This window comes from Clinocottus analis, unplaced genomic scaffold (genome assembly GCF_023055335.1).
Source record: "Clinocottus analis isolate CAN_PGR_092001 unplaced genomic scaffold, fCliAna1.0.p SCAF_17, whole genome shotgun sequence".
Lineage (NCBI taxonomy): Eukaryota > Metazoa > Chordata > Actinopteri > Perciformes > Cottidae > Clinocottus > Clinocottus analis.
Window position 1 is genome coordinate 15,563,020 of NW_027175898.1, and position 12,076 is coordinate 15,575,095.

The following is a 12,076-nucleotide window of genomic DNA, read 5'->3' on the forward strand; positions in this document are numbered from 1 at the left end:
GAATTACAGGGGAAAATACAATCCACGTGTTCAGCGACACACATACAGTAGTAAATAGCAGCTCATTTATTTCAGTTTTTAAGATTTATTTTTATTATGTACTTGTGTTGAGAGTGCTGCTCCACTATTAAACGCACATTTAATACATGATTTATAAAACATAATGTTCTTGTACACAGCTATTGGGACATTTAATGTAGACATATTGTATATTATTACAACTGTATTGACCCTCATTTTCCACTTATGAGATGGATTTACAGTTACATTAAACACGTTTTGCTTGAAACTACATTATAGTGTTTTCTATGCGCCATTTATTCAACGCTTAAGGGGACTTGAACTAAAGTGTTTCCAGAGGAATTTTCCTCAAAGGACTGCTGTCGATGGCTTGTGTAGCATCCCCGGCTCAATTATGTCTTTAGTCTTTAACTGATTGTTCATAAATGTTTATTGAACTCACCGTAAGAACTATGAAGCAAAAAACGGAAATAGCAGTTGGCTAGCTTAAGCTCTGACACATCAGCAATTGGCTAGCTTTAGCTCTGACACCATAGCAGTTAGCTAGCATAAGCTCCGACACAATAGCAGTTGGCTAGCTTTAGCTCCAAAACAATAGCAGTTGGCTAGCTTTAGCTCCGACACAAACAAAAAACGTAACAATTTAAAACAATATTTTCTTAAAAATTAACTTAAACAGATGCTGACTTGTGCGTAACCTTTTAATAACTATTTCCCGTCGTTATAGCAACTTTTTCATTTCGTCCCGTTTCTTACTTCCAGCTTCCGGTTTTGTACCATCAAAATAAGAGCGCAACCGGACATGCACCGACTGCAGTAATAAAACTTCAAAACAAAAGACATTAAAAAAGGGAAAAAAACTATTAAAAATGCTTTAAACTCTCAGAAGTCCTATTCAGCTTGATCAATTCAACACAAACACAAAACGTCATCAAACAGAAAATTTAAATAAATTTTAATGAAAAACCACACTGGTTGAATGGGATGCTTCTCTGTAATTTACAACTACAAAAGATGGATATGGATATGGATATATCTGATCTTCTATTTACTTTACCTTGATCCTTACGTCTATACATTGAAACACAGGAAAACAAATTGTGTTACTCTTGTGTTTTTGTACTGAATGATCATTAAAATTCTACCTTCATTTTGTCCACCTGTAAGTGCCTCATGCATCTCCGAGAGAGGGAGTGAACATAGTAGCGAGCATTAGTGCCAGGTCTTTAAAACTGGATTAGCCTGCTTTGTTTGGGGCTGAACGTGATACTCTGACAGTATTCAAAACCCCGGAGGAACAATAACTGCAGTTTGAAATAGACTGGAGGGTGTTAGCCCAGCTATTACTCTAAAGGCGGAGCTAATCTCACTGTTTCTCATTCCACACGTATCTAAAACATGACTGACAGCAGGAATAATGACTTCATCCTGCTGCAGGGCCTTCATCCTCACCTCACCTTTGAAAGAATGCGACTGGGCCACAGGTACGGCGGCTCCTCTCGTGCTCACAACGCGCCATGTCATCGAAAAGTCTAAATATGAACCACCATTTTGGTCCCTTTACAATGAATTTGTACCGCACTCGTGGGGGGAAACTGTATTGCTGCCTGGATACCAAACAGATGTCAGTATATGGCGCAGACATTTGAACTCTTTATTGTTTTGAGTCACACACACACACACACACCTTCGACCGACTGCCAGATGAAGCCATCTGCAGACTTCGAGAGAAAACAGTCCTCTCCACCTGGAGGACGTGTGGCCTCAGGAATGAAGCGAGAACAGCTTCTCTCTGCGTTTTAGTGTCCGTGAATGTGGAAAAGGTCGTCTCTTCCACTGTGTGTGTTCAATTCTGTTCTTTCGTTTGCCAATTTTAGGGGATTTATTGTATTCTTCGTATATATATGCACAGCTTTGGGACCCGATAATGAAGAAATCAATTCCTCCCCGTGTCTTTCGTTTCCTTTGCAGCGTTTCCTCATTTCTTCGTCGAAGGGAGTGAGAGTTTTGTCTCACATCATAAAACAATATTTCCATCATCTACGGCTATTCCTTAAATAGAAACTTGCATACTGGGAGCTGTGAACGTTCCACGGACTCAACCCATCCACCAGATGTCCGAAAGCTTCAGAGAAGTGACCGAAGCAGCCGTGTTGGGAGAGCGGGACTGTGGAGGTCGCTTTCATGGGAGTCTCTCTCTCCGTGTACCATCATAAAGCAGCGACTTCACATGTCCAAAACACGCTTTTGCTTCCAAGACACGTCATGCCGAGGAACACGGGTAGGTTCAATCTTGAAAAATGAGATGATTTAAAGTCGTAAAAATGTAATTAAAAAGGACATCTTGGGATATTATTCATTCTGAGTTATGCGATTGTGTGTTCACGTCATACTGGATGGATGTTAGAAATGAGAAAGAAGTTGAAGATGTCATCAAGACGTCATGCACTGGAAAAAACAGCGGCATGTCTATTAAACACATTTAAGTCTGTGAGGGAGGCGTCCATATTTGTTTTTGTTCACATGCACGTTGTAGACACAAGGCGTAGACACAAGACGTATAGACACAAGTCATAAATACAAAACGTAAACACAAGACGTATAGACACAAGTCGTAGACTCATAATTACAATATTCAAGCTATAGCATGAACACACCTTTCCACACATAGACTCACTGATCAGGTTTGACTGACTGCCGCTTCGCAACAGGAGCGAACAACCCAACAATATAGTCCAATTTTGACTGAAATACAGCTGAATCCTGATTGGTGCGTACATGACATCGTCAGCATGAGTCCCGCCCACTTTCAAAACAAGCAAAAGGGAACTCAAGACTTCGGTAAGAAGCCGATTGAGCTAATAGTTGTTGTTCTAAGTGAACTGCGCATCCTCTGCTACAACATACACCCAATCCTGAAGTCCTGAAGGTCAGGTGTCAGTGTGAGGTGACGCTGTGGAGCAGCTGGCCAGAGCTCTCTGGACTCTGGATCTCACCCGTGTTAGCTTAACTTCAGCCCCAGCCAGGTGGAAGACACGCTGCCAGGAAACTGACAGACTGTTTACTCTCCCTAAATGCATTATTGAGGCGACCCCTCCTCCCCTCACGGTAATTAAATTACGCTTACTGGGACGAGCTAATCATGAGAAATTTACATATCGCTTAGGATTTTTTTTTCCAATAGCCTGCGCTCCCCGGCCAAAAGGCTAAATCAGCAAAACATCTGATGGGAGGTTCCCGCTTGATGACATAAATCACACATGTGCCCTGCTCGCGAGCCTGGTTTTAACAGTACAGTTACATCAGATCCTGCGTATTAGTGGAAGGCGTCAGGGGCTTTATAACCATTGTCCTCCTCACGGAGACAATGTCAACCCAATGCACGTCTCCCTTCCACTGGCCCTGATGGTTTTAACACACCTACAGATGCTGCCACACCTCAAAAAGCAAAAATCTTGACAATGCGGAGTCGGACATCGGAGCAGATGTGAGAGTTTAATTGCAGAACGGCTGTCAGGCCTCTCCTCCCTCCTCCTCTTGGCTCATAACACCCTCCCTGTGGCCCCAGAACCTCCCTGCTACCCCGATGGGCCTCGAACACACAATGTTAAATCCACCCCACATGAACATTCAGGTCGGGCCCGTCCGCTGTTTCACATTGTCGAGAGCTTGGCGAGCTGCCGCCGTCCGGGCTCGGAGCCAACACCCTCCCTCCCTCCCTTGTTTTGTCTCCTACGCTCTGAATCCTCTGCATCCCTCTCTCCCACCGGTCCGGCCCACGATGAAGGCATTTTTTTTTTAGCATTTTCTTTTTCGCACACAGATATCAGGAACTCAAAGAGACCAGCAGCCTCTCCAGGTTATCTCACACTCGCAATCGAGGGCCGGTGACAGCGAGGATGAAGCGTCGCTTTGGTCTCACCCTCCTGTGTACGGCGGCCAAAAACATATCATAGATTATGTTAACCGTCTGTACACAAAGACGGTCCCTTTGATTGTAAATCCAAGAGCAACAGCGGAGCTTTCCGCTGTCATTCATGTGGTCGGTTGAAGCGGGCCCCGGTCAAGGGAAACTAAAGAGATAACGTTTAAAGCGAGATTATAATAACAGGAGATTTAATTACTTCTGATAGTCAAAGTATGCCTGTGAAGCCGTTGGCTGAGTTTAAACGCTCGCCGACATAACTCTGCAGCATCTGAGGCGAATAGAAGCACTAAAGTCCGTCTCACCTCTTAAAAGGCGTGTTAACTGATGTCAGATCAGTTACATAATGTTCAGCCACGCCCTGCAGACGGGCAGGAAGCAGCTGCTGAACCGATCACATGAAACAGCGGTTTTCTCATCATCGCGTCTGTCTTAAGTCTTTTCCCCTTTTTTGTCAGCTTTTCCTGTTATTCTGCTATTTACCGCAGGTTTCCACTGCACATATTAAATTCAGTTTATATATATATATATACACACACATAGACACACACACGTACCTGCAGGAGGGTTTATGAGTGTCAGGGTTAGAGGTGGATGATGGCGAGAATAAAAGAGATGGATTTGGAAAAATGTAGTGGCTTTGATTGCGAAAGCTTTCTGAAAAGGAAAGTTGGCAGTCCGTTCACCTTTTAGTATTTTTTGTGTAATTCTTTCGGCCATTTGGAAAGCTGAGAGGGTGCTAATGCAGCGGCGAGACAGCACAGAAAGTTCTGGTGGGAGTCGTCGGTGGGCCGCTGCTGCGCTCTGATCCAACATCCTTTCATTAAATGTTCACGATGAAGAAAAAAGGGGCCGAGCACCGAGGAGGAACGACGTCTGAGACAATGTTTTTGAGCTCTCGTTCGTCAGAAGTCCAGTTACCTTTTAGTTTGAGAAAGTTTTGGTGAGAGGGGTTTGGTGATCCATGTCTTTCTGGGGATGATAACAATGATTAAAGCAGAGAGAGACAGAGTTAGCGAGGTAGCTAATGGACCATTTAGCTGCTAAAGAATTGGATATTTCCCTTGTGAGTCGATGGAGCTAAAAGCAGAGTGGATAATGGATGCCAGGTGGACACAAGCATGACTCCAAATTAAAGTTAATGCATCTGCAGGATGTGTAAATAGGCAACAAGGTCACCATGTAATTTGTATGATGCAATGCTATGTCAATGTCGTGTTTACAGCTTGATTAGCAGGATGCATCAAGTAGCCAACATGTGAATCTGTGCACTAGCTTTGATCCTTGTGTTGTGCAATAAACTGTTTGACCCTTAAATCCAGGAAAAAGAAAGGAGCCCACTGAGTAATGCTGCAGTTAGCGTGATCGAACGTCTGCGAATGCAGCGGCTGTCATGAGCAGCTCCACCTTAATTCTTATCTTTAATTGAGCTCAGATATAAAAACAATGACGTAACCACCAAGCCTGGATTCACCGTGCACACACAAACAGGCCTCGCAAAATGTTTTTTTTGCACGAGAGGGACGACAAATATTTAGCTGCTGGCGTGTGGAATTTCCTTCTGGTTTGCGTGGTACGGTTTTGACATTTTCGGGGGACGCGCCTCGCTGTCGTCGCGGCGGCTTCGCTCATTGTCGAGTATCCGGTAAACGGGCGAAAGCCTCTCTGTGTACAATGGGCCCAGTGTGCACGCTGCCAGACGGGGATGGAAAAACAAGTGAGGAGGGGCGCGGCGCTAAAAGGGCTGCGAGCAGTTTGTAGGCACTTGTGGGAGAGAACGAGGGATGACAGAAATGTCAATGAGAGGGGACGACAGGTAGAGAGGACGAGGGCGGACTCTCTTCTCCTGACGGCAGGAGGTTCTGAAAGATGAACTTAAATCTGCTGCGGTGTTGAAACAGAGATTGACAACGCAGCTCCAGGGAACGCCAGCGCTCAAATGTCCGTCCAGTGTTGCACCCAAGACCCCCAAAAAAAAGAGCTCTGAGCTTTGAAGCAAATTTGACAAACCGTCAAAACCACAGAATTACTTTCAGGTCGTCAGAGGATGCAAAGAGGCTCAAAAGTACTTTTTCATATCGATTTACATTGAAAAAAAGACATCCATGTGTGTGTGTGTGTGTGTGTGTGTGTGTGTGTGTGTGTGTGTGTATATGCATGTGTGTATGCATGTGTGCGTATGTGTATATATGTATGTATGTATATGTGTGTATGTATGTGTGTGTATTTGTGATATTTATTTTTATTTTTTAGGTAATTCAACTTCCAGTACGAACACTTAAATCTCTCTTATTTAAATTGATAATTGCTAAACATTAATTTCCAGAGGCATAATGAACTGCTTGTCATGTATCTCGCTCTCCAGGCGCTGTGGATGCAGAAGATCTCCCTAATTTTATACCTGATCAAAAAAACACATAGATATAACAGCTCACAAACCAGAGAAACATCTTAACAGGGTCTCACTCCTGCACACGTTCAGCCTGCAAAGAGCCCAGCTGTTGCTCCGATATTGTTTCACAGACTCCTTCAGTGGCCGCAGAGCGTTCCCACATAGTGTGAGTCCACCACAGGGACCCTCCAGGGACCATCGCTTGGGAAAACATTTTCTCTGCATTCGCCTTGGCGAAGGACTCGAGGCCTGTTTGTGTTATGCGGGAGGCGGTTGTCAAGGGGACCCGGGTTTCTCAGACGAGCAAGTTATTTAAAAAATCTCTCACTTTTTTTGTGTGATTTGGAGGGATTTACTTTACTTTTAAAACACATCTTTTAGCGGAAAGTACTTCATGATATGCTCAGTGGTGGAGCAAGCGGAGGACAGAGAGATCAGACACGGACGTATTTCTACTCTGGTTGCAAACACGTCTCAAGAGTCATACTTATTATAGCATGTTATTCGTGCTTCATTATTCACTGGTCTGTGGTTGGACAGGCTTGGTAATGATGCCAAAACATGTGGCTAAAAAATACCCATTGGTCCAAGAAGACATTGATCAAGGAAAACCACGAGGTTCCCTTCCAACAGGAAAGAAAATTACACTCTGCGATGTTTAGGAAACTGTCTTTTAGAGGATGTGTGATGAGCCCAGATGATCAGTTCCTATAATTGTTTTATACGCCGTCAATTTCAAGGCTGCTAAGCGTTAGCTAAACGTTTGTCTTGTAGTGAAAATGGTGAAATAAAACTGAAAAAGTGTAAGGAATGGATCGAACAGTGCTTTTATCTGCTCACGTTAGCATGTCCGGCTAACTGGCTGCGCTAGCGACTGTCGTAAACTAGCGTAATTTCCAAAGCCAAGCAGCAAATCTTACATTTTATCACGCCATATAACATAAGGGTTACATGTCAGGTTAGAAAAACAAACACATTAACGACCAGCTAGCTAACGTGTATTGTTTTCCTACGTAATTATAGATGCTATCACAGTTAAGCTAACATTAGCGGCTTTGTTTGACTTTTTTTAATTGGATTTGGGACAACAAAATTGCATCACGTTTCTCAAACTCATCAATTAGTTCTCACCCTAAAACTCCTTTTATCCCCATAAAGTCATTTTTTAATGCTTAAAGTGAAAGATAATACTGGAAAATATTAAATTGAGGGGAAGTGGTAATGTTGACATTTTTGATAAACACTTTTCCTGGTGGTTTGTGACCATTAGCATTGTGATGTGATACTGTGATGCGCGGCGGTAACGACGTACGGCTTGAGTTTAATTCAATGTGCGCTCTAAATTGTTAATTTGGTTTGCAGTGCGAACACTTTGAGTATCAGCTGGAAAGAAAGGAGCCTGCTTTTGTCTGGCTCTATCTGAAATCAAAGACCCATTGTTTCAGAAATTACAGCGAAAGAAGAAAGTGGAAAATCTGCGACCATTATTACTATGAACTGCACATGTGCCGTGCGAGAATGTTTTTTTATAAGCTGGTTTACTGTGTGTTGTAACGGGGACGAAAACCTGCCGTTTACAAGGCTGACTGGAAAACCTTGGACAGCAGCTCAGATACAAAAAGATTTTAAATAAAAAACTCCCAGATGTTAATATGTTTGATTATGTCATCATCGATAAAAAAAAGTCGCACACACGCACAGTCAAACTTTCCTGGACAAGACCTCACGAATAATCCAATTTGCATGTAAGGCTTTTTTGTTGTTGTCAGAAGCCATTTGCATCGCACGCCCACATCAAAACACGACCCGGTGTCTGGAGCTCTGTTCACTGCAGAGCCACCAGATCCCTCGCTGAGATACCGCTCGCCCTGGAGGGGGCGGGGCGGACCACAAACGGGGCCTATCTTCATCCAGATGGAGCGAAATAGAGTCAGAGGACCGTCACAACGGGAGCGGACGGGTCGGTCAGCCGTGCTGGTCTGCGTACTGTCGGACCCACAAGACTAAAAAGACTTTGACCGAAACGTAAACACACTCTGGGACTCGCAGACGGCGGAGTAATTTACGCAAAAAGCTACGATCCTGGTGTGCGTGTTTCGAATTATCGGCTTGAACCCTCCCTTTGATTTACCCCGGGCCTTCGCCGCCATCTTCAACGGGCTGACGAGAACAACAACAGGGCGTAAACAGAAGACCGCGAACGGTGGCCGTGCGCCATGCTGGAGTAAATAAATTTTAAAAAATCTGGAAGCGGCAGCAGCAGCAACCGCACAGTCAGAGTCAAGTTTCCAGAGATTGTTTGAAACTATATGCATTTCGTTTGGTTTAAAATGACATAAAATCCATTGTTTATGGATTTGAGGCATGTATGTAAGCATGCTCACGTTAGCATGTCCGGCTAACTAGCTGTAAGCATCACCTTTATCAACTCTGGCCAGCCCCGCGACAGTCTTATATTCATCAGTCCAACATCACGGCTTCATGGAAATACAGACAAAAGCAGAAAACGTGCACGTGTGATGATTAATGGCTCTCTGACTGCGATTTGACATTCATTGGGATTCGCAGATGCTGTCTGAAGGAAAAGGCGTTCGGTCATGAATATCGTGAGATCTATTTTCTACCCCGTTCACTCAATGGATTCCCCAGTCGCACAGAGGATACTGTACAGCGGTCACTTTCCAAATACCAGCGTTCAGTCACTTTGGTCCACTAACATCCTGAATACGGCATGTGGGAAAGTGTGAGAGCAGATAATGAGACCGGGATACTTCAAACGGGATCATTTAGATCATCTAAGCATTCCTTTAGAGTGAAATCTGAATGATTTAAATGCCATTAATGAACTTAATTATGGGTGTTAGAGCACATGCAGCTGCTTCATTAAGTCGCTATCAATGCATTTCACTTTCTTCACTGATTATCAGAGTGAAACCCAAACAACGACGCGTTCATCTAAATGGTTATAAGTGCGTCCATCGTGAGTCTCTGGGATTTTAACTGTACTTCTGCGACATTATGAGCCCAATAAAGCAAACCGTAGTTATTTTATCATCCTAATAAACGGCCCGAGTTACCGAGTGACCCATGAAGTCAGCTCGAGTCATATTTATAGTCCGTTGCCGGTCACTGTTTCCTGCTGGGATCTCTTTAAAGTGACTTACGGGGAGAGAAGGAGAGCACAAGCATGTCATTTTGTGCGACTTGATGAATCATTTAGTCCGGTGATTGATTTGAAGTGGGATTTCTGTGGCGTTTACGGGGGAAGAAATCTAACCATGCAGAGCTTTTTTCGGGTCCATGATTGCTCACAGTGTTCAGGATTTAAGTGCAGTCTCAGCTGAGGTGGAAACCAACCATGAAGCTTTTAAAAGAATCAAAAGAAAACCGCCGCGTGATTGAAAATCGGAGCCGTGGACGAGGCGAGCCAGCTCGCGTTTTGTGCAGGAACAATTTCCAGACCTGCCAACCTTGTAAAAGTGTGTGTGGTTATCCCTCCTTCGAGGAGAGTGAACCATTAAAGAGGCAGCCATGATTCTGAATGTTTTCCCCCGCGAGTAACCACCTGCCTTTGAAGAAGACTCAACCATGTGAAGGGATGGTTTAATATTTTGGCAAAAACACACGTTGACGTTCGCGCCGAGAGGTAGATGAGAAGATCAATATCACGTCTGTGCAGCGCATTACTGCAACTATGGACGTGGAGCCAAGAGGTAATGCTTAGCTTAGCGTAATAGCTGAGAAGAGACGTCCCATGAAAACACATTTTGTGTGTAGAGAACACTAAAGACATGACGTGAGCTTTAGTCAGAGCGGGCTAGCTGTTTCCCCCTGCTTCCAGTCTTTACGCTAGGCTAAGCTAATATTTAATGAGTGTGCTATTTGAGCAGGAAGGAAAACTATTTACCTTTCACAGGTGGCAGAGGACAGTACCGCCAACCAGTGTTTACTCAAACTATAACAGCAGCAAACAGAAGCTTGATGTCTTCTTACGATTAGCAATCAAACGTTTTAGATCTCCGCGGCATGTAAACAAACTGAGTCCACAGAGAATACTTTGAGGACGGCCATCCTTTGAGGACGGCCATCCTCAAAGGATGGAAGCCCATTTCCGCCACACACTAAAAAATTAGGACCAAAAAAAGAAAAAATAGGACCAAAAAAAAAAAAAAAAATTAGGACCACAAAAAAAAAAAAAATAGGACCAAAAAATAAAAATAGGACAAAAAAAAATAAAAAATGGACCAAAAAAAAGAGGACAATAAAAAAATAAAAAATATATATGTATAGACTTTTTTTTTCTATCGTTGCCTTTTTTTGACTTGAAAAAAGACAAAGAAAAACACAAAGTACATTGTTGTTGTCATTGTTGTTCCATTGATCATTTTTAAGAACTGACGTTTTGCTTGGATGTGTTTTTATTTCATTTTCGTCAACAAAAAAAATTTTGTTGTTTTTTTATTGTCGTAATTTTTTTGGGGGGGGGGGGGTCCCTAATTTTTATTTTCTTTTGGTCGTAACTTTATTTTATTTTTTTCTTTTGTTCCTAATTTTTTTTGTCCTAATATATATATATATATATATATATATATATATATATATATATATATATATATATATATATTCTTTGGTCCTCTTTTTTTTTTCTTGTGTGGCATATGAAAGCCCAACATGTTGGGCAACGTCACGTGTTGCACGAGACGTATTTATGAGCCGGTCCAACACGTGTTGTTCCTGTAAACTTATAGAAAAGAAAGCTAGCTCGTAGCTGCTCCGTGGGAAATGTTATTTCAACTCTCTGACTGTGTGCCAAGTCTTCAACGAGGTGACGCAAGACCCACCGAGTTCCTAAAAAACTGACAAATGTGTCTGGATCTTTGCTTGGACGCGTCGCCGTTTATGTTCCAACAAAATTTTGAAATCTCTTCACTGACTTTTCTTTCACCTTTGCAGAGGCCCAGCGGTGCTGAAATGAAGCAGTGAGTCGGTATCAAAGCCAAAACAGAGCTTCTAACGGGTAAAAAAAAAGAGCTTCGGAGGGTACCGGAGGGAGCGGGACCGCGGTGAACTGATATTTTACAACTTTCAGTGGCGCGGGGTTTGATCTATATGGAGGTTTATGGAAGAGCTGTCGGTTTCGGCGGATGAGAGAATGAATCCTGCGAGAGGGAGAGAGACTTGATTTACTGGCAGCTGAGGTTGTGGAGGCCTCGCGAACAAAGAGGGGCTTGTGTCTTTTTGATCACTTATTGAGGGAGGGGAGGAAACCCGTTCCAAGCCGAACTAAGTGTAAATATTTAGCCAACAGCGTTGGACATATTTCTGCTGTCTATTTTCTCCTCCGCTGATCTAAGTGGAAAACCAAAGCTCTGAATTTGCAATCAGAAAAGAAGGCAAAGGGGGGGAGAAGCTGCATGGCTACAAAATACACAATTATGAAACCAGGCAAGCCATTTAAGATGCATTATTGGATGTTTTTTGGGCTCCGTTGGTGCTCGGCAGCACACCACTGAGATATTATCACCTTGTAAAGTTGTTACGGCGTGTCAACTTACATTCGCCAGCAATTTTATCATTTATTTAGATTTGCTTTTGTGTCCATTTGATGAATGCAAATCCATTATTTTGTGTTTCTGCTCTCCACCGAAGTGTATCTGGCTCTTAAACTGCTGAATGCTCCATCGTGTTAACTATATAGTACAGTCAAAATGACGCTATGAGAGAGTGAAAGCAGCAAA